The 4,840-nt window shown below is 44.2% G+C and overlaps 1 pseudogene; it reads right to left on the minus strand.

Moving 5' to 3' along the window:
* Positions 1-1,467: 1,467 nt before the first annotated feature.
* LOC142775561 (cyclin-dependent kinase 1 pseudogene) lies at positions 1,468-4,840 on the minus strand (annotated as a pseudogene).

Genomic DNA, 4,840 nt, shown 5'->3' on the forward strand with positions numbered 1-4,840 from the left:
CTTTACTAGCATTGGCAGCAAACTGCGAGAGCATAATATTTCATCGGCAGTTAAGAATTACTAAGGAGAAACAATTTCTTTTTTGTTAACTAACATGGCTTCCTGCGTGGACGATCTTGGGAGACCCAGCTATTTGAGTTAATAATGATATTCGCATTGCAGCAAATGATAGATGACAGATGCTGTTTTCCGTGGATTTAATAAAAAAAAGCTTTTGGGAAAGTTCCTCATGGCAGACTAAAGAAGAAGCTTATTAGTCCTAACTTAGACTGTCACGTAATCAATTGGATATCAGAATTCCTAACTAACCGGTGCCAATCCGTTGTGGTTAACGCCAAACATTCCCCAATAGAGCACGTTAAATCGGCAGTGCCTCGACTATCTGGGATGGGACCAATTCTATTTCTAATTTACATTATAGATATAGCTAAAATCATGACTCTCAGAGTAAGGTTGTTTGCGGACGACTGCGTGAATTATAGAAGGTTGTCCATCAGTAAAGATAATAACCTGCTGAGGGACATTAATATGTTAGGTATGTGTTGCCAGGACTAGCAGATTGAAGTCAACGTGAAAGAAACAGGTTCTTTCATTTTTTTACAAAAATGAACACAATAACTCATACCTAGACATTCAATGAGAAACAAGTAGAAAATGTATCCAATTTAAAGTATTTGGGAATTCATTTATCGAGTGACTTATCATGGAACCTACACATTACACTATCACTAGCAATGTGTATAAGACACTCAGATTCAAAGCACGAAACTTACATTTCGCTAATTCTGCTACAAAATTTTATTGTGTAGTCCGCTCTAAACTTGATTACGCTTTCGCAATATGAAGCCCTCACTAGGCTTACCTAATAAATAAAATAGAGTCCTTTCAAAACAAAAGTGCCCGATACATACCAAAAATTACTCTCAAACTTCTGGCATAAATGAAAGAAATATTTCGCTGAAGTTGCCGTTTTTGCAGTCCCGTAGACTGTTGTCACTTCCATCTCCCTTCAAGAATCTCTCTCATAATGATTTGCCTATGTCTGCACTTATAACTCTGCTCATCGAATACTATCTCGCCTTGATCATCAATTCTAACTACACTTTTGTTTGCCCGTACAAACCTGTTCCTTCATTTGCCACTGGTTTTTGCCACTAAACAATGGAATAAACTGCCTAAGGATATTGTTTGTACAAAAAGCCATGACAAATTCACCCACAAATTCAAACTTCACCATCATGCTTGAGCAGCCCTGCATAACTGCCTCAGATGTACTACATGTGCGCATCATGATACTTCTAGCTCACTGTATAGCTCAGTCATTTTAACACTTGTGGAAAAAAATGTTCAGCCTCGTTGTTATTTTTAATGATCAGTGCAGTTTGTCCTTATAATTTCTTTCCATGTACTTTTTCTAATCACATTTCATTGTCCTTTATTTTTGCACGATAATATTCAGTTTTTCAAACCTTTTATTATTTAGTGCTTGTGTTGATTCTATGTATGTATATTATTACCCCCCCCCTCCTATTTAATGGCTTCGGGCCTTCAGGGTATACGGATAAATAATTCAATAAATAGATGCGACTGAAGAACGCCTGACTGTGGTTCATAAAATTGGTCGACTTGCTCCGAGCAGTGGCGTCGGCTGACGTAGGTGCAAGCAATGTATACAATATTCTAGGCACTATCTTGCAAAAGCACAAACACCCGCGCTAAAGAGAACAGAGCAGCACGCCCTATATTTTCAGTGTACGTATGACAACACAAATACACATCATAACCGAAGTCATGCACCGTGCACAAACTCGATCCGGCGCACGTGGCACTTGCCGAAGCGTGTTGCGACAGCTGCGCCACTGTCAGCCACCGCCTGCAGCGGCGCCAAGCAACTGGCGCAACATCGCCAAGTTTTCAGAGTCTGTATTTTACCTCTATGGTTTTCAAACTGTACGGGCTCGGGAAATTTATACCGCCTGGGCACCTGGGGCTGCTGATCTTTCTAGAAACTACCTTTGTCTCACGCCAGCATGGTTCTGCTGAAGTGAGGCAGAAGTTCCCACTTAATAATTACTTCTGCAGCGGCCGTGCTTCAGCGTTTCTGATGATGTTGAACATAGTTGGCTAAATCTAGCATACACACAAGTGCACCGCGAACACGTACACAACACTGTTACAAATGCAGCGATGCCGGCGGAGCCAGCCCGCTGCAACCCCACGTAACCTTTATTTCTGTTAATGTTCTTAGGTGCTCCACTGGGGTGTTGAGTGATCCTGCGGGTCCAGCTGCCGCCGCAGCAACGGTAGAGCAGGAGTTCGAGCTGCGAAGGCAAAGTCTCATTGCCCTTCTTTCTCGGTGGAGTGTGCCGCCCGCTCTATATTTCTCGACCCGGCCAGATAGGGGTGTGCTGTGGCATCTTTGGCCGAGATCCTCTTGCCAGGGCTGTAGATAAGCATCTTTAGAAGCAGATCTACAGCCTCGCAGTCGATCCCAGAAAGGAGCGTTGCCACGACGTTTTCTCTCCACATGGGAAACGTCGACTTGTAGTTTTTCAGTTGCATAACTTTGGGCCAGCTCTGTACTGTCGGTGTACCAAGGACGCGGAAAATTCGGAAAAGCTAGTCGATCTCCGAATCCCCGCGGAAGAGCGTTTTGCTGGTCAGCAGCTCGAAGAAGATACACCCGATACTCCACACGTCCACCGGTGTCGAGTAACTACTGGCACCCAAGAGCATCTCCGGCGCACGGTACCAGAGGGTGCCCACCTTGCTGGTTAAACTGCGCACTGGTGGCGTAAAGGCCCGGGAAAAGCCGAAGTCGGCCACCTTCAGGTCGCCGTTTCCGTCGACAAGCACGTTGGCTGGCTTGAAGTCGCGGCGCAGAAATCTTCTTTTATGACAAAATAGAATGGCTGCAACAATCTGACCGAGGTACTTCTTAACAACGGCATCATCCAAGGGCCTTTTCTTGGCATGAGAATCCAAAAGCGCCCTCAGGTCCATGGTCATGTACTCGAAGACCAAGTGCACAGCCTTCGACGGTGGCATGAGGACTTCTATGAGACGTACTATGTTCTCATGCTTCAACTCCCGGAGGAGGGCCACCTCTCGTATAGTCGTGGCGGGAATCCCTTCGTCTCCGTCCTCGACCCGAATCTTCTTTATAGCGACGACCTCGTTGGTGGCCTTGCACTTCGCCTTGTAGACAGCACCGTACGCTCCTTCACCAATCTTCTCTAGGATTACGTAGTTGTTCATAATTCCGGGGACCCTATGCGATAGGAGGCCAGGTGATGATACTTGCGAATCTGTAGGTACCGGATGTAGCGTGCCACGAAGATCGTTTGGAAAATGGCTGTACGGTTGGCAGCTCGCGAAAGCTGACCGCGCGCTTTGCCTGCTCGCGAAGGGCCACGTTTGCTTGCTTGCTTGCTTTTTCTGATGTTTGGCTCATACCCACTACGGGGGACTGGGCATTAAACTGACGACACGTGTCTTTATTGGATTTATACCTTAAATTGAAATATTGCATGCCAACATTTTGGCTCAAGTAGGATGGCCTTCAGGTACAATGCAAAAAGTATACCCAAACAACGCAATGGTGAACACAAGAAACAAAACAAACAATAAAGTTAGTACGAAAATCATTGAAAGATAGGGCCATAAAACATGTAATAGAAACAAGCAGTAAGAGTAACCAAAAGAGTGCTAGACCTTTAAAACATGGTATATGGGATATTGCTAAAACGTCATTGGAGCTGAATATACTATTTCGCACCGAATTCCAATCCGCGATCATATGACGGAAGTGCAGTAGGGTTGACAGGCGGGCTAGTTGGTACAAATTCATAATGGAATAATTGGAGGCGCAAACTAACGGGACACAAGAAAAGAGACAAACAAGCGCATGCATATGAGGGAAGAAACTGTAACAATGATTTTGTGCGAGCGAAGATTGGTGCTAACGAATGTTTCTGATAGTGCCGTATTGTTCTTGTACTGAGACGCTTAACAGATGCTGGGAGAGATAAAGTGATTTTACCTTTTAGCCAGTTTTGAAGGAATGAAAGGCGGTAAACTTTTCTCCGGGCTTCCTGCGTTGGTATATTGAGTTTCTTCAACTGTGTAGGGGAATCTAGGCGTTTGTAGTTTACAAATATAAATCTCACTGCTTTATGCTCAACATTTGCTAGTTGGGAAATATTTTTTTATAATAAGTTCCACACATTTGATGCGTACTCCCGTTTATATCTTACGCAAGCATTGTACGCTAGAAGTTTTGTGCTACCGAGTGCTTACTTGATGTCAATAGATGTCGAAGGTATATGACTGGTACAAACATGAACATGACTTGCGTGTTACAAAGAGCGTGTTAACATACTTCGCTCATGATTTGCTCGCGGCCGTTTCGCTAGCTTGACATGTACCAAATTTGTTATTGCGTGTCGTGAATGGACGTCGAAGGTAATTGACACGTCCAAATATGATAATCATGATATGCGTGTCATGTAAAACACAACTACATGCTACGCTCATAACGCGTTCATGGCCGTCTCGCTAGCTCCCCATATACCGAATTTGTTATAACGTTACGTGAATGGACGACAAAATTAATGACACGTCCAACCATGATAATCATAGTATGCGTGCCTTGTAAAACATGACTACGTGCTACGCTCATGGCACGCTCGCAGCCGTTTCCCTAGCTTCACATAAAACGATTTGGTATCACGTGACGTGAATTGACGGCCAACGTAAATGACACGTCCGAACATGATAATCATGACGTGTAAGTCATGTACGGCATGATTATCTTCCACCTCTTAACGTTGTGCTGATT

Source organism: Rhipicephalus microplus, chromosome X, assembly GCF_043290135.1.
Source record: "Rhipicephalus microplus isolate Deutch F79 chromosome X, USDA_Rmic, whole genome shotgun sequence".
Lineage (NCBI taxonomy): Eukaryota > Metazoa > Arthropoda > Arachnida > Ixodida > Ixodidae > Rhipicephalus > Rhipicephalus microplus.